Source organism: Megalobrama amblycephala, linkage group LG16 (genome assembly GCF_018812025.1).
Source record: "Megalobrama amblycephala isolate DHTTF-2021 linkage group LG16, ASM1881202v1, whole genome shotgun sequence".
NCBI classification, from domain to species: domain Eukaryota; kingdom Metazoa; phylum Chordata; class Actinopteri; order Cypriniformes; family Xenocyprididae; genus Megalobrama; species Megalobrama amblycephala.
The window spans coordinates 11,638,230-11,657,538 of record NC_063059.1 but is presented as its reverse complement, the minus strand read 5'-3'; the positions used below and the strand labels follow the sequence as shown (position 1 = coordinate 11,657,538).

Genomic DNA, 19,309 nt, shown 5'->3' with positions numbered 1-19,309 from the left:
TAGCAGATGGCGCGCCACGCCAAAACAGAAAGCAACCTCCCATTGTTTCCTTTTGTCTGCATACACTAATTAAAATCACCATAAAGCCTTTAAAATTACTTTTTTCATCTGATTCATGCAGCGCCACGCCTGCTTTACATTTCGCTCCGGACAGCCAATCACCTTCCATCTGGCGTTCTGCGTCACGAACAGGTGCAGCCAATCAGAGACGCCGGCCGACTGCCACCGCCAAGCTTGTGTGCGGAGTTCTACAGCACTCAGGAAGTGCGCGCGGCGCGAGCGGTTACTGCGCGTTCACTCTCATACATTCACAAGTTGTTTGTTTTCCACTTTGACAGGCCGTTTCAACGCACTTCAGCCCGAAATCCAAGGTAAGGCTTGACTTTGCGTGTTCGGACTGAACTATAAACACTGAACGAGGAGAATGTCATACTGTTGCGCGAATGTTTCATATTTTGACAGCAGCGTTTGTTGTTTGTGTGTTCAAGCTAAACAAGTTTTCGGAATTAGGTTTGTGTCGTTAACAGTTATCAAACCTTACAGCGTTGATGTTTTTATTCTAGCTGTAATTATTGACGTGAACAAGTGCAGTTTCAACAAATTAACAGTTTCTATTGTTATATCCATGTTTTTTTCCCTCTTAAATTCTAATAATGCGGTTATATTCCCTTATAAAGTGCTGATAATAATAGTAGAGCGCGCGTTCGCCGGTGTGTCGAGCTGTCAGGCAGCGGGTGCGCGCGGAGCGGCTCGTATGCTGCGCGAGCGCCGGGCGGTGGTTCGTTAGTTTGTTCTGCAGCTTTTGCACATTTCCGCTGCTCGGAGGACTCGGTTCTCGGTTCTGACGAGTTTACCGTCGCGTTTACCGTCACATCCCCTCACGTTTTCGTCTAACATCGCTTCAGATGAAAGTTATAGGAATAGGCAGGTAGTTTATTGTCGTGTTACTCATAAAACTTTGGCCTTGAGGCGATAATGTCACATTAAACTTCTGAGTAGATTTTACCTCAGTTTGCGCGCATAATGTAGTATATTCCTGTCAGTTGTATGGTTTTAACGCGTTTATATATATATAACAGTCATAAACAGCGTTGTAATCAGCTGGAACACATAGAAAAGTCCTTCAGCGGTTTTACTATGGTACATTGATGGTGTCAGGTGAGGATACTGTTGTCCCTTGATACATACCATGGTACTGAGTGATTGCTATAATCATGTATCATATTTACACGTTGTACCGTATTTTACAGTTGAACAGTGGTCAGTATGCTGTAGTTACCATGGTACCGTACTAAAAATTATTGTAATATAATAAAAAAAAACACGATTTTGCCATGGTGACATGTTTGAAAAAAGCGGTATGCTCCAGGTAAAAATCAAACACTGTAAAAAGTAATACGCTATATCTACATACAATTTTGGCAACAGATTACAAGCAATATTATTAATTAACTTCAACTAGAGAAATAGATTTGAGTTAGAATTAATCAAAATTAATTCCTTAAATGTCTACCATTTAAAACGAGTAAAATTTAAACAAAAATATCTGAATAACAGACAGACGTCAAAGATGAATTAAAGGGTTTGTTCACCCAAAAATGAAAATTCTGTCATTTATTACTCACCCTCGTGTCGTTCCACACCCGTAAGACCTTCGTTAATCTTCAGAACACAAATTGAGATATTTTTGATGAAATCCGATGGCTCAGTGAGGCCTCCATAGGGAGCAATGACATTTCCTCTCTCAAGATCCATTAATGCACTAAAAACATATTTAAATCAGTTCATGTGAGTACAGTGGTTCAATATTAATATTATAAAGCGACGAGAATATTTCTGGTGCACCAAAAAAAGCCAAAATAACTTATTTAGTGATGGCCGATTTCAAAACATTGAAGAAGCTTCGGAGCATTATGAATCTTTTGTGTCGATTCATGATTCAAACCGCCAAACTGCTGAAATCACGTGACTTTGGCGCTCCGAATCGCTGATTCGACACAAAAGATTCATAATGCTCTGAAGCTTCCTGAAGCATTGTAACACTTTAAGAACTCTTTATTGCTAACATTGAAGACACCTGATGATAACAAGCAGAATCACTGAAGGAAAGAGAAACACAAGAATTAAGAGGTTTAGATGTTGATGCTGATTTGATTGAAAATAGTTGGTCACTATTATGTTGATCAGTGTTTCATTTAGTTGGGCAGTTTGACTCTTTGCTTTTTATGTCAGTTTGTGGTTTTTGCAATGGTGTTTGCTAATTTTACACATTTTAAATGGTTGACTTCTAAGGAATTAATTTGATTAATTCCAACTCAATTCTTATATGTTCAATTTAATTAATAATATTGCGTGTAATCTGTTGCTTCAATTTTATTGAGTAGATAGAGCGTATTACTTTTTACAGTGTATGGTATGTCCATAAACTAGATACCTTTTTCACTAATATTGCCATTTCTGAGAATATTTGTAAAGTATGTTTCTCTTGAATTATTATTATTATTATCTGTGGGTTCTTTCCCCCTTTGAGACTGTCTATTTTTGTTGCTGTGCACCGTTTTGTGGAGAAACACCTGAGCCTTGTTATTTAGGCTTGTTCACTTGTGAAGTAAACATTCAAGAAAATATAGAGAGAAATATGAAGTCAGTATGAAACAAGTTGCGATTGTCTTTTCTTCTCTATTGTGATGCATATATCCAAGTGAAACGGCTTCTCGAACAAGAAAAAATGTAGGGCGGGACTTGATTTTGTCAATCAGGACTTGATTGGATGGTTGTGGTTTGATCTCATGTGAGTGACAGGTTGCCCCACCCTCATGCCAGTAAACACGGCATCAGAGAAGAGGGACGGGAAGTTATTTTTATTAAAGATTACGAGGACACATGAATTTAAAAAAATATATATATAAATAATTTCTAATAAATACTGTGATATTCCATAAAAAAAAAAAAGTTTTGTTTTCATGGTGACTTTAGACAGAGATGTAGTTTTGTGTGGTAATTGGAAAAGAAAGCTCTGGAGTGTGAGGTCATGGGGTTTTTGTTGGCTTAGTGTACTGAGATTGCAGGCCAGGCTGTGTCAGATTTGAAGCAGACATCTGTTGGTCCCGCACAAACGGTCTGGATATTTAATCCTTCCAGTGGAGAGGAGGAGGAGGAGGAGGGAAACGAGACCCCCACCCCAGAGCTCACAGCTTTTGTGACAGGTGTCCCCCTGCTATTCAGCACCTCAAGCAACTTTTCCCGTGCGTGTGAGTGCGCTTGCGTATTTTGAGGCCTTTGTCTGTTTATTTTCTGTCTGCGGTTGCATCTTTGCTGGTGTATTAGAGAAAAGCTCCTCGTCAGCTAGTTTAACAGCCGCGCGTATTGAACGTAAAGTTCAGATGTATTGATCTGTTGACCTAATACTGCATTGTTGTGACGCAGCTGTCACGTGAGAGGCTGCGGTCTGTCTTTGTGTTTGTATTTGCACCCGCACAAAAGAGAGTGAAAGGACAGAGAAAACACACACCACGGATCCTTTTTGGCGCCATTTCCCAGCTGTCTCGCTCAGTGGTGTGTACTCCAGTGTCACTGTAACATGCCCCGTGGGACACGCTCGCATACAGTTAGCGCTCTGCCGCCTGCGAGTGCTAACAGAACGTAGGTGTGTGTTTGTGCATCTTGCTGTGTATGTAAGCCTAGTCCTCCTGGGAGACTAAACTTAACCTTCTCCATTCATGTCGCAACACTGCGCTTTCCATTCTAGGCAGCGGGAGATCTAGCATCAGGTTTCCGGATGGCTCAAAGTATGTATTTATTCACAGCAAGTTATTTACACTTTGGATTTAGTTACTTTTTCATATCAGAATTGACCCTTTAAAGCAGAGCTTCTCAGACCTGTCCTGGTGATCCCCAGTACTGCACATTTTGTATGTCTCCCTAATCAAACAAACCTGATTCAGCTCATCGGCTCATTAATAGAGACTGCAAGCAGATATGTGCTGTGTTCGAAATCGCCCCATACCCTCATTCACTAATAAAGTCCACTTGAGGGAGTAGAAAGTACCAACTTCAGTATCAGTCGGTACTAAAATTTTAAAAATGCGCTTTGAGTGCTGTTGAGTGGATTCGTAAACACCTCTGATTGGCCATCGTGATGACGCGCTCATCAGATATGGCTGTGATTGGCTACAATGATCAATGCACGGGAGTGTTTGAAAGCACACCGAAGTGTTTGAATTTGAAAGCGTGAGCGTTTGAAAGCAGGCGTCTATCAGTAGATCGGTCCATGTGTATCTGTGTAAGCGCTCGGTCAAGAGCGTCATTGTTGACCGTTTACCGTTTTTAAAGCATTGATCATTGTAGCCAATCACAGACATCTCTGTTGAGCGCTTGAACACAACCAGAAGTGTTTACGAATCTGCTCAACAGCGCTCAAAGCGTCACATTTTTAAAATTTCAGTACAGACTTGGTACAGAAGTCGGTACTTTTGACAACACTATGAGGGATTGAATGAAAACGAGTGAGTGAATTCAGACACTGAGTGCACTGGAAGGGCTAGTGCTTGCTGTTTATTAATCATTTGAAATTTGGCATACTGGCAGCTCCAGTAGTAATGAAAAGATTTATCTTGAGCTCTGTCACGGAAACTAGCATGAATAAACCTTAAAGGATTGGTTCACTTTCAAATGATTATTAGCCCAAGCTTTACTCACCCTCAAGCCATCCTAGGTGTATATGACTTTCTTCTTTCTGATGATCTCAATCGGAGTTATATTAATAAATATCCTGACGCATCCGAGATTTATAATGGCAGTGAACGGGTCCAACGAGTATAAAGCTCAAGACAGTGCATCCATCCATCATAAACGTATTTCACACGACCTCTGGAGCGAAACGATGCATTTGTGTAAGAAAAATATCCATATTTAACAAGTTATAAAGTAACATATCCAGCTTCCGCCAGACTGCCTCCCGTATTCAGCTTACGAAGAAAGTGTAATGCTGTGTTCACACCAAACGCGAATAGAGCGTCTGGCGTGAATTGTTTCAATGTTAAGTCAATGTAAAGACGCGTTTACGCGCGTCTGGAGGTCTCGCGGCGCGAATGAGGCGTTTAGCGCGGCGCGGATGACGCGAATTCGCCTCATTCGCGCGTCTAGTTCGCGCGAATGACGCGAATTGAGCGTTTCGTGCGATTCGCGCGAATGGTGCTTTTTGTGCATTTACGCGTTTGACGCGAATTCGAGTCTGACGCCCGAGTTGAAAAATTTGAACTTTGGCGTAAATTCGCGCCGCGTTAACCAATCAGGAGCCTGCTTGCTGCTGTGGCGGCAGGCCCGCCCGGAGTCACTCATTCAAAATGGATGAACGACTGATATTATCAGTGAGCAGTCACCCAGAGATTTATGACACAAGTTCATAGTAGAGACAGGAATAAAAAGGACCTCGCTTGGAAGAGTGTCGGTGAGGAGATTGGGCAACCTGGTAAGTTGTAAATACACATTTCCACTTTTGAGTCACGTACACGTTTATCGACCCGCGACCCGCTATTTCGCTCTAGACGCGCGAATGCATTCAAAATGTTCAAGCGGCAAACTAGACGCGGTAGACGCGAATTTGACGCTCTATTCGCGTTTGGTGTGAACGCAGCATAACACCTCTCGCAGTTCAAAACGCTTACACTACGTCCTTCACCTTCTGTATTCAATATACAGAAAAGCTTCAAGCTAGATATTTACGGTTTGGAAAGCGTATGGATGATTCAGCCACGGGCGCCATCTTCTGGCGAGATGCAGGAATTCATTCGGCGTGACTTTCACAGTGCATCATGGGTATTCTCTAGCCGTTGAGCGTGCATCAGTTGTACACTCATTTAGGGCTGTCACTAATGATTATTTTGGTAATCGAGTAATTAATCTATTTATTTTGACGATTATTGAGTAATCTGATTTTTTGTGGCAATAAAAAAAGAAAATTCATTATGTATTATAACAAATGCCTGCAGAGGGCACCAACAGCCTGGTGATTGTTGTTGTTACCAGCAGATCAAATCCATAATATTGGTCAAATGTTTACTTAATCTTTAATATTTGGCCACTTCTTTACAAAGTAAATACTACAGCTACTGTAATTTCTTGAACAAGATCATGTGGACATCAAAAGATGCAAATGCAGAGCGAGGCTTTAAACTTTTATTTTGAAATTGCGATGAACAGCTCGCATATTTAGAAACATATGTATACTCCTGTGTTTGCTTAACCGAGCTGCTGAGATGCACTCCACGCATGTAAAACACGCAATACTTGGCATGACATGGCAATACAATTGTATCACATTATTTTGACAGGTAAAGTTGTGGGTGTTATTTTTGGTGGTGTTGTTGTTGTTGGATTGGGTGGGTTTTGGTGAGCTTTTGGGCTGAAAATAGTCCACTCAGTCTGGCAACACTGATTGTGATTTGATAAAACACAATTTTTTTTAACCGCAAAGGCTGCGATTACACTCTGGTCACATAACACATGAGAGTAGAGCAGTCTGCAGAGGAGCGAGCCGACAGCACAGTTGGCTTTCATCATTGCAAGTTCTTTGGTGTCGGTTTGGTGTGTCCCTACCCTAAGGCAGTGGTTCTCTCAGTCCTTTTGATTCAAAGGCTCTTGTTGTCCAACACAATATTCAAAGCCCCCACTCCCATACAAGCTAAGATATTTTTATTATTTCTGCTGTAATCATGACAAAGCTTTTTTTTTTCAAACCTTCTTATTAACGAAAACTGAGAGTATTGATAAATAAATTAAATAACCACAATTTATATTGATTCCAACAGTTTCAAGAGCTGTATGGTCATCAATTAACTCAATAGTTATTGAGAGGGGGGACAATGTTTGTCATGTTTTAGCATTTTATTTTAGATTATAGTTAGGATATTTGAGTATATTAATAATAATTTATTAATTAAATATATATTAAGTCGTTGTGCAGCTACTTTAGGCGTTTGTGAAGACCTGGTTGAGAACCACTGGAGTAAGGACTTCATTAAAACTGTAATTGATTATTCGCCTCATCAGATTGTCCATTCACATCAGCATGTTGCATCTCATAATAATATAACCAGACTAAAATATAAGATGTTGTTCATTAAATGGCTTTAGAGGACTTTAATGGTCTTTTTTTTTTTTCTTTGGAGTTTGACAGCTTGTGCATGGTCACTTTTTGATTTTGTGGTGTGGAAAAGAGCTGGAACAATGATCTTAATATGTTTGCTGATCAATATTTATATGTCAATAAAAGCCTAAATTAAATCTGTTCATCATATAAAAGTGATCTGGTCTTTTAGTCAAGATTAAGATTAATATTTTTGTGTAAACTAACCCTTTAAGAGAACACAGACTGTGTTTGTATGAGGGACAGACTAATTAGAGCTTCCTGCATTTCCTGTTGTAGGAATCTTGGGCATCTCAAATATGGAATGTTGGACATTAAAAGCCACACAGAGTAGATATACTGTATTTGAACATGGGTGGATGTTAAAAATACCGTTGTCCCATTTTGTTTTATTTTAACCTATAGTTGTTGTTGTTTTTTTTTTGTAGAAATTGATGCGTGACATTATAACTTTAAAGGGTTAGTTCATTATTTACTCACCCTCATGTCGTTCCAAACCTGTAAGACTTTCATTTATCTTCAGAACACAAATGGAACTATGAAACTGACGCTTCAAAAAGTTTAAAAAGAGATTGTAAAACTAATCCATATGAATTGAGTGGTTTAGTCCAAATTTTCTGAAGAGGCTTGGTTGCTTTAGGCCTATATGATGAACCAATTTAATTTCTGCTTTTATTCACATGTAAACATTGATCAATGCATCAGATATGATAAACAGAAGCTCAACGCTTGTTCGCTTGATGTGTGAGAACCAATGAGGTTCATTCTCGTGTTAAACAGCACGTTTGAGTTTCCACAAGAACCAGTGAGGTTCATTCTTGTGTGTTACGCAGCACGTTTGAGGTTCATTCTCGTGTTAAACAGCACGTTTGAGTTTCAACAAGAACCAGTGAGGTTCATTCTTGTGTGTTACGCAGCACGTTTGAGGTTCATTCTCGTGTTATGCAGCACGTTTGAGCTTCAGCAAGAACCGATAAGGTTCATTCTCGTGTTACGCAGCACTTTTGAGCTTCAACAAGAACCGATAAGGTTCATTCTCGTGTTACGCAGCACTTTTGAGCTTCAACAAGAACCGATAAGGTTCATTCTCGTGTTACGCAGCACTTTTGAGCTTCAACAAGAACCAGTGAGGTTCATTCTCGTGTTACGCAGCACTTTTGAGCTTCAACAAGAACCGATAAGGTTCATTCTCGTGTTACGCAGCACTTTTGAGCTTCAACAAGAACCAAGTGAGGTTCATTCTCGTGTTACGCAGCACTTTTGAGCTTCAACAAGAACCGATAAGGTTCATTCTCGTGTTATGCAGCACTTTTGAGCTTCAACAAGAACCGATGAAGTTCATTCTCGTGTTACGCAGCACTTTTGAGCTTCAACAAGAACCAGTGAGGTTCATTCTCGTGTTACGCAGCACTTTTGAGCTTCAACAAGAACCAGTGAGGTTCATTCTCGTGTTACGCAGCACTTTTGAGCTTCAACAAGAACCGATAAGGTTCATTCTCGTGTTATGCAGCACTTTTGAGCTTCAACAAGAACCGATGAAGTTCATTCTTATGTTACGCAGCACGTAACACTTCTGCATGAACCAGTGAGATTCACAGTAGATGGTTTACAGTAATGCACTGCTGCTATCATGGCCATTGCAACAACACTGAGGGGCCACAGAACGCGTTTTTCTATTCCAATGTGCTACTTTCCCATTGTTCTTCTATGTAAACGCGTTTGATAGACGTGCATGACCGTTATGCTCACGTCTTTTGCAGCGCCTCCCACATAAGCGCTGCGTTTTTAAGACGTCGTGTCAAGTTAAAAGAATTTCAACTTTTACACGCAGTGCCGCTCATTAATGTCAGTTCCAAAACAGTGGACCAATCAGAAGAATTCGGAGGCGGGGCAAGCGTTGCAAGCTTCTTTTTACAGTAGCAAGTTGGCATGACAACTGTTTTATATAACGGCAGCATGGTGGAGGAGGCGCTCATTATTAACGTATTTTCTTTTTTTTCCATGTCAAAACTCGTTTCTAGCAATTCTGCTGTTAGCCTATTTCCATTATTGTCGTTATTGCACGTTATGCACGATACGTTGTTATATCACGTCTCAAAAGCGCGTCTCGAGACCCTCGCGTTTTTAGACTCAAAGATGCGTTACTGTGTGAATGGCCCCTGAGAAAGCAAAACGTACTTGTATTGTTTTGATTTGTGCTCTTACACAATCCGTAAAACAGCAGTGTGAAATTGAGCTAGTTGTAGAGCGCCCGTCGTTCTTTTTCTCTTTCAAGGCAATTGACCAGGTGTCGTGGAGGTTAACCTGTGCAACTTCTCAGCATTGAATATAGCATCACACTGTTTCTTGAGCGTGTTTGTGTATGCTTCCTCTTTTCAGTGACCTTAAGCGACAGCATGAGCCGGGCTGTTTGTATTTCAGACACGCACACACGGATACGCTCCCTCAGAAGACCAAATGTCACCCTCCTCCTTCTCTTGTCCTCGGTGTAGCCCACGCTAATCAGTTTGGCTATAGTAGCAGAGGCCTCCTGGAGAGTGTAGCTCCTTATAGCTTTGACAGAAGGAGTGATGGGGGATGCTGCTCCAAAGGCTTTTAAAGCCTCAGATCTGCAGCGTCAAACTTATTTTATCCTTCGGACGTTAATATCATCTTGCTTAGCTGCTGTCCACCTCTCAGTCCCTGTCCCCCAATAAATGGTAGATGACCCAGCCGTTGCCATGGAGATGGACTGAGTCGCACAAGTGACAGATGGAGGGGGTTACAGAAAGATGAGGGAGTGGTCTGTCTTCGAGGATGTGAAACCCCCACCATACCACATTGGAAAGTCCTGCGAAGTGTATCCCTGTAACATGCAGCTTTGGCTGGTGGATTACAGCTCACCAGCTTCTACCAGCCAGCAGATCTCATAACTGAGTTCACTTGAACAATAAACTTACTAATTAATCTAATTAAAGTACTTTTAATACCATCAGCACAACATATTGTGACTTGCACTTTCCCAGTTCTCAAAGAGTAAGGGCTGTTGCAGTCTTAAGTCTAGCCTTGAGCAGAACTGCAGGTCTGGACGGGCATTTGAAGTTTGAGGCCCAAACCCGCCCTGTAAAAGATACCCAGACAAGTATTGTTACATTTTAAAGGGATAGTTTACCCAAAAATGAATTATCCCATGATTTACTCACCCTCAAGCCATCCTAAATGTATATGACTTTGTTCTTTCAGATGAACACAATCATATTAAAATATATCCTGGCTCTTCCAAGCTTTATAATAGCAGTAAATGGGGCGTTGTATTTTGAAGCCCAAAAAAGTGCATCCATCCATCATAAAAGTAATCCTCCAGGGGGTTAATGAAAGCCTTCTTAAGTAAACCAATGGGATTTTGTAAGAAAAATATCCATATTTAAAACTTTATAAACTATAATAACTAGCTTCCAGCAGATGGTCATATGCATTAAAAAATTAAAAATTCATATTTTACTATTTCCTCTCCAAACAAGTTGACCAAATTAGGAAAAAATGTAGAATCTAGGTTAAAGAAGGTAGGTTTTTATTAGAAATTCACAAACTCAAACTCTCTTTTATCTGGAACCATTGGGCTCTAGGGAGCAGATGGGAAAACCCTGGTTTTGGATGAAACCTGAAGTACAGCACTGTTGTTTGCTCTACTTCATGAACCTCATAATTTTGAATCGATGACCCCCATCCCCCTAAACTACCCTAAAATGATCAAAGCTGGCCTGTTTCTTCAGCCCCCTCCCCACTACTGTGTCCGCCTCAGACTGGAGTAGAATCACCTCTTCCAGGTCAGTGCTCTTCAGTCTATCGATGATGGAGATTGAGAGAAGGAAGAGAGAACAGTGATGAGCAGAGAGAGAAAGGGGAGAAAAGAGGGATGGGGAGAGAATGAGAGGTCAGGCTAACAGACGAAGATCTTGGGGATTTATGGCAGGCCAACTAAAGGACGGAAGAGAATGACAATAGAGAGGAATAGGGGAGGGTTACAGCAGGGCGACTGTGTCTTAAGGCCACATGCAAGGATAAGAGCTCACATGTAATGGAAAGAAAACTAGAAGGTGAGCAATAACCATGATATAATGATTATAAAATGCTCATGATGCTAGGGTGTTAGGTGTTGCTGTGTGGTCTCAGATTGTTCTGATTAATTGGCCTGGTCAAGGTTTATTAGTAAGTCAAAGGACCCTGACAGTGACCGTACGAGTTTTCCGCTCAGGAATGTAATGGATGTGGTCTGTGTGGCATCTGTGTGCATTATCGTAGAGGATTTTGCATTCCACCGGTGAGCTGTGAACGGCTCGCCACTGCAGAGCAATGATGCGTGTGTTTACATTTAAAACACCACCTCATCTGTTTAGTTCAATGCATCATGCTGCCCTGCACATAACCGTTTTGCTTCTGCATGTTCAAGCATGTGAAAACCACAACATGACTGTGCTAAAATCAGCACAACAATGCAAAACGTTTCCTTACATTAGACTAGGTTCATCTGACTGATAGTTAGAGTAGATAATTAAAACACCATAGCTTGTTAAAGATCAATATCAGTCCATTTATTATGTGATTTTTCAAACATTTTAGATGGTGATACATCTGATTGTGGGTTTGAATGATTGTGAACTTGACTACTACATTTTATGAAGAAAATGTGGGTGGTACTGTTGGTTGTGCAGCTGCTAAGATGTTTATGTATTTTTTTAAGAATTGCTAAATGGTTGACAGAGTTTGTTTGCCTCCATAATATTATGTGCCCAGCTTAATAGATGTTGAGAAAACCCGTTGTTATAATTGTAAGTGTATTATCATGAAAGGTTTTCTTAACTTAAGGGGTTTTGTATGACTCAGTGCCCGGTTGCATAAAGCACCTTAAGTTTTTCCCTTAAGTATAACACTTAAGGCGTGATTTCCCCTTAACTAAGGGAATGACTTAAGGGTGTTGCATATAATCTCTTAAACTGTTCACTTAGGTAAGGGAAACCGTTAAGTGTTTAACGACAGCATCCCAGGTTTTGCCGTTAAAAAATTCTACTGTTGCCATGGACACGTTATTTGTTAATACGTATCGTGGTAAGTTTTCACAGAAAACAACATAATATGGATAAGGAAAACAAAAAAGAAAACCAAATATGAAAGAGAACGACCAGACAAGAAACTCAAATTGATAGTTTACTCAAAATTGAGATTTCTGCCGTCATTCACTCACCCTCATGTCGTTCCAAACCCATAACACATTCATTCATCTTTGGATAACAAATAAAGATATTTTTAATATTCTCTCATCATTTATGTCCATTTATTGAAAGACATCCATATGATTACGGCTGTGTCGGAAGCTCAAATGTGCGCGCAAGAACCAATGAGGTTTGTTTTTGCGTGTGATGCACGCACGTTTGCGCTTCCGTTGACCATATAAGATATGTTATAGATATGTTATATTTCATCAATGTTTATGTGAATAAACCGCTAAAGTACAATTTGTCTATCATATAAAGCGGCCGATCGTGGCACGTTATACGACTTGGATTGAACCTGCTCACTCCGTGTAACACTTAAGGTGAAGTTTTACGAACCTTACGATATACTTAGGGAAATGAAGGTTAAGGGGCTTTATGCAACTCTTACGCATTACTTAAGTGAAAAATATATACTTAAGGGAAATTCTTAGGGTTTATGACGTTTCGCCTAAAGAAACCCTTAAGTAACACTTAACGGTTATTTTCTGCAACACCCTTAAGTTTAAGGGAAACATAAGGGCGATCTTAAGGGAAAATTACACTTAAGGTGCTTTATGCAACCGGGCACAGGTCCCTCCTTCACTGTAGTCAATGGCAGTGTTTCCCAACCCTGTTCCTGGAGGCACACCAACACTACACATTTTCAAACTCTTTCTTATCAAACATGCCTGATTCAACTCATCAGCTTGTTAGTAGAGACTCCAAGACCTGAAATAGATGGGTCTAGGGGTGTAACGGTACATGAATTCATCATACAGTCAGTCGCAGGCGATCCCACACTCCAATCCAGAAGGGGGCATGCGCGGTAATGCATTGTAGCCTAACCACTTTTAACCAGCATTAACCACCAATAATCGCAATGAGCTCTGTGTTTTGTTACTTTCGATAAGAAACAAAGTGTCATCATTCAAAATCTGTCAATTTTCTCACGAAATTCAAAGAAAAAATGAGTAATAGATTTCTGTATAGGCCCCTCAGTTCAAGCGGCAGCGCGGATCGCGAATGAACACGACCATCCCTTCCTCTTTAATGCTAGTTGAATGAATGAATAAACATAAAAACATCTGAAGGAATGTTGAAAGATACAGTACAACTTACTGATATGCATCATATCTCGTGTAATCGCTCAGTGTTTCAACCGCAGAAAGACGTCAATAAAACGGCTTGTGAACAGTATCTCACGTTGCATTACATTTACCTCAGAAAAGCCATTTAGTGTCCACAGCTTCTTAGTTCGCCAGAGAAATGAACTCTTTTGCTAAATGTATGCACTATATCAGCCTAGTGTTTTGGCCATTGTGTTCACACACGCTCATTGAATATGTCTGTGATTGGCTTCAATGATCAACACATGGGAGTGTTTGAATTTGAAAGTGGAAGCATTTGAAAGCAGGCGTCTATCAGGTGACCAGTCCACTGATAGACGCCTGCTTTCAAACGCTCCCGTGTGTATATGTGTAAGCGCTCAGTGAGGAGTGTCATTAATAACTACATTTTTGAACCGTTGATCGTTGTAGCCAATCACAGACATATCTGATGAGCGCGTGAACACTGGCCAATCAGAGGTGTTTATGAATCCGCTCAACAGTGCTCAAAGTGTCACATTTTTAAAATTTCAGTAAAATTCAGTAAAATTTAAAATTTCAGTAGACTTGGTATTGAAGTCAGTACTTTTGACAACACTATACTAGCCTATATATTAATTATATTTTACTTAACCTGTTAGTAATTTAAATTCTTAATTTTTTAATGTTTAAATAAATCCGTCATGAAAACAAGTCATGACAGCTACTGTGTAAATGATTATATTTCAACAACAAATTGGAGAAATTTTATAATTATATACAGAAGTTAATGCAAAAAATGCCTTTTGTGTGCAATTTACGTTTACATACAATTATTATTTGAGTGTTGATTATTATATCTAAAAATAAATAGCAACTGAATTTAATAGTTTGGTCTCTGTTGTTATTTGTGACATTTAATATTATAGTAATGTGTAAGTAAGGGCTCTCTGTATAGCATTTACAGCATTAGCTGAGATAAAATAAATAAATAAATTTAAAAAAGAAAACAATTTTTTTTTTTTAGTTTTCTCCCCCTGCTGTACCGAACCTTAACTTCAAAACCGAGGAATGTACCGAACCGTCATTTCTGTGTACCATTACTCCCCTAGATGGGTCAGATAAGGGAGACATCAAAAATATGCACTGTTGGAGAGCTGCCGATAAGAGGTTTGGGAAACACTGGTCTACAGGATGTTTTTACCTGTTTTTTTGGTTGGTTGGTTGTCCACCAGGCAAAAATTGTATGTTGGATTGGTTAAAAAAAAACAACAGCACTTCTTTATTAACAAGACACTTGATTTGAGGCATCATTCTTGTCTTTAGTTTAGTTGAATGCTTAGGGTTAGGAATTTGAACAAACCTCCAACTCAAGTATGAGTTTTATAAATAGCGACGCTTTCCTTCGCAAGCACCACTAATTAGATGAACAGACCTTTTGTTGTGATTGAGAACAAGCACATAAGTTTCAATAAATGGAGGTCAATAAAGCCCATTGAGGAAGGTCCTCACTAAGTTGCCTGTGATCTCAAGAGGCTTTTTAAAGGCCAGTCCTGCAAACAGGTAACAAAGCACGACAACAGACTTGATTTACAGTGCATAAATGAAATCTTTTGTCATCGGGCGGTCGCTGTGCTGTCCCGCTCCATTCTTGTCTGCTCTTACTCAGCAACAAGTTGTCTCTTTAGTGTCATGTCACCAGAGCAGTGTGTCAAGCCACGGTGACCCGAGTTCCCTTACATTTACTGGGTGGCCTCTCCCTCACCCAGGAAAAGAGAAATAGAGATTGGGGGAGGGCAAGTGACATAGAAAAGGAGAGGAAGAATAGAAGGACCTCCAGCCACTTTGAAGCTTCTCTCTGGTTCCTGTGTTGGGCTTCTCCCCCATGGGACAAAAGGCCTTTTATGTGTGGCTCAGGCAGGGGGCTGTAGGGGGGATTGTGGGACCGGGGCGGTGGGCGGCAGGGCTAGATCCCCCCCGTCTATTGATTTGCTCGGTATATTCTGCCTCACCCCCTCCACCCCAGCCAGGCTTACCAGCTGTCTGCTCTACACCTCTCCCAGCCTCCTCCGAAAGCCCCGGCCACAAAGACACACGCAGATCATATGGGCGCAGGCATTAGCATACTTTTTGGACCCAAGGCTTAAAGGAAGTTCATGGAGACACGCACAAGAATATACTGACGAGTATAGATGGAACTAGGGTCCTGTGAAATCGTTTAATTTTTCTGGATTCCGTTTTTTTTTTTTTTTCGTCTTAATTTTTCTGTAACTCCATTTTAATTGTTAAATTTTAGTAATGAAAAAGCATGTCTAATTATTTGAAACTTGTACAATTTAACATAAATTTATTAAAACTTTAACAAAAAGTTATTTTTTTTTTTTTAGGGCTTATGAAATACGTTTTATTTTTTTCTTAATTCCGTTATATTTTTACCAAATTCTGTTTGTTTTAAATTGTCTGAATTCTATTTTAATGGTTTAATTAAATTTTAATAATAATAAAGCATGTCTAATTAATTGAATTCATAAAAACAACACAATTTAAATGAAATTTCTATTAAATGTTTTGTTGTTTTTTTCAGAAATTGTGTTATGCATTTTAATTTTTCTGGCAATCAAATTGAAAGCATAAAACATAAATTTATCTTTTAATCATGACATTAAACAAACTTTTTTTGGCCCAACAAAGTGCTACACAACAGAGCTTTACTGTGAAAATTGTGATTATTCCTTAAAAATCAAGTTTTAATAATAATTTATTATTATTATTATTATTAATATTAATGTTAGTATTATTCCATTGAAGCTAAATTCTACTTGTAGCTAAATTCTACTTTACAACAGTAATATATTTCTGTCACAATTTCTTTTTTCAAGTTAAACTGAACTTTTATTTTGATAGTTTGCCGTGAAGAGCTTAGAGTTTCTGTGTGTTTCATGATATGATGATAGTTTTTCTCAAATGAAACTGTAAAATGCTTATGAAGTGAATCTCAGAGTGGCTCTGGAGATGAAGTTCATGCATTCATGACCTCGTATAGTGTGGCGGCAGAGGATAAAAACAGCGCAAGCACCACACGTGCTTAGGGCTGGGCGGTATATTCGAGTTTGTACGATATATCGATATATTTTTTTGTATATGATACGGAATGAGGCAATACCGTTTTTATCGATATACAGTAGTTTTATATTCTCAATACAATAAATGTGCCATATGCAGAATTTTAAACCTACAAATAAGTTTTTTTTTTTTTTTAATGATAACTGTAAAGAATCAAAATAGCCTAATTTAGCTAATTAGTTTGTGCTTCTGTTTTTATTTTCATTTTCAGTCTAGTGAATTTAACTTCTGCTTTAAAAAGCATTATTTTTATTTTTATATTGTAATGTTACAATGTTAGAATGTAAGGTAGTTTTCCATTTATTGCACAGATACAGGCCTAGTGTGCTAGACTTTGGTTACATTCACTATATTTGTTTTAATAGCATTCAGTATGAACACTGTTTGTAGGACTGTTAGGAATGTTAAATTAAGATTTTTAAAAAATAAATACAGATTTTGTTTTTGTTTTTTCTAAATCCAAATAGAAAAAATGTAGAAATTACTGAGATATATACCGTATATCACAATTTAGCCAAAAAATACCAGAGATATGATTTTTTGGTGATATGTGTGGTAAATGAAACGGCTCGACTCCGCCATTCATTCTCATAGAGACACACAGAACATGCAGGATTCATATTTAAATGGTCTTTTGCGGATTTAATATTCACAGACACTAGTCTATATCGGAAACTAATTTAAGTGTACTGACCTGCGGAACCATGCTTGTTTTGAGCGCACATGTAGCATGACAAGAACATCAGTGCTGCCGAAGTGGATGACCTACAATTTGTGGTGTGACCTTTATGCACTGGCACATGTTGTTTATGTAAACATTCATTGCAACTATGCAACGAATGCTTCCGAATGCTTCCAGTATGTTGGTGTAACAAGTTTTGGCAATATTTTGCAATCATATACTGCAGGGATGACATATTTTTGTAGGCCAGAACCCAGAAAAGTCAGTGGGTTTCTGAAATATCGGAGCACAGTTCATACTAGCACATCACCCATGCAAGTATGCAGTGCGTTCTCAGTGTTTCCTCAATTAGTAATATAGCAGACATTAATGTTACCTGTCTTCTGTGGCAAGGCCAAGAAGTAGTTTGAATCTTCCTGAGCTAGTTTAAAGTTAATTAATATATATATATAACCAACTGCCCGTGTAATAGCACATTCAGTTTAATGGCACTGACATTTGATGGACCCCCTTGAGGATCGAGGTTTGTTACCGCCATAGGCTACGTTTACATGCACCCAAATAATCCATTTGTAATCAGATTGATGGCTCAGTCGGATTGAAAAACGTTCATGTAAACACCTTAATCGATCCGATTGAGCTCGATCCGAATGAAATTGCAATCGGATTGGAAGGGGTGGTTTATTCCTTTTCTAATCCGATCCAACAGCAAAAACATTACCATGTAAACGTTTGAATCCGACTGCTTTCTCAATCGTATTCAGAAGTCTCTGGGGCACACGCGCAGTGCAATGTTGACACGCATTACGCAGTGCGCAAGTTCACGCTCACATCTTTAGTTGTAAAGATGTATGCCAACAGGCAGTGGCGTAGCTGTATCCCTTCGTCATAATATTGGAAATCTTTCCATTTTAAAACGAGAAGGGGAGCCAATGGATATCTCACACAAGAAGCAACGTGCAAACTTTGCGCAAGAGTTATGCCGGTGAAAAAGTCTCAACCTCGGTCAGTATTCACTATAGAAATTGAAAGTAAAAAGTGACGGAGCTGTCTGACGCTGCATTAATGGAGCATATTCTCTCAGAGACGAATTTCAACATAATATGCTGATAACTGTATATAACTGTCTTAATTTATTCCATTATTTCTCTTGTGGCCGTACATAGTGAAACAAATGAGAATAATAGTATTTCGTGTTAAACAGGTTGTTTTTTTTAAAGTCGGTGCGCTTAATTTTCATTGATGACTGCAGTGTTAGGAAATATTATTTTAATCATAGGCCTATAATTCATTGTATAATAGACCTAAAAAAAAGATAGCTAATAGCCTAATCTTTTATTATCCTCACAGCACGTATAATATTAATTTAATAATAAAAGAAGCCGAACCTAATAGTTATAATAATAGACTATAAGAATGTAACAGGCCTACATTAATTGGAAATACCAAATCTTAATATTGCCAAGATTTGATGCTTTTGACAATATCTCTGGCTATCGTCGATACATGATCATCGTCTGTTGTCGCAACCCTGGGTTACCGCAAGTGTGATTGATATGGCGTCATCCATGCAGAGCGCGTGCGCAAAAGTTTTATTCGGAATGTATATAAAACGCATATAAACGGATATTTGAGTCAGATTACATTGTTTAGAGTACATGTAAACAGATCTGCAATTGGATTCAATTCATTTGGATTGACGAAAATTGCTGCATGTAAACGTAGCCAAGTAGTAATCCAGAAGTGCATGATAATCATATACAAAAGGAGTGCATACTTGCATTAATCTCTGCATTTGCATATTTGCAAATATGTATTTGTGCGAAGTTGCTCATCTGCTACTCATCAAATGTAGTACTTACTTTAGATTTCCACAGTGCGGAAAACACAGAATCGGAGAATCCAGTTGTAAAAATGGAGGTTGCTGTTTAATGCGGAATGTCAGGGAGTTTGCAAGATTTTACGATGAATAAATCAAAAGAAGGTTTATCAAATACACTATATATATATATATATATATATATATATATATATATATATA

General features: G+C 39.0%; 1 protein-coding gene across 3 annotated transcripts in view; it reads left to right on the top strand.

Annotated features, from left to right (window-relative positions):
* The first annotated feature begins 240 nt into the window (after positions 1–240).
* The window catches only part of tfdp2 (transcription factor Dp-2), a 73,709-nt gene continuing 54,640 nt past the window's right edge, over positions 241–19,309 (top strand). Inside the window, exon 1 of one of the 3 annotated variants that reach the window (XM_048160412.1) lies at positions 241–371. The gene's annotated coding sequence lies outside the window, so the exon portion shown is untranslated. Of the gene's footprint in view, positions 372–778; positions 1,159–3,223; positions 3,246–19,309 lie in introns of those variants that run through there. The other 2 variants (XM_048160414.1, XM_048160413.1) reach the window with 2 other exon arrangements.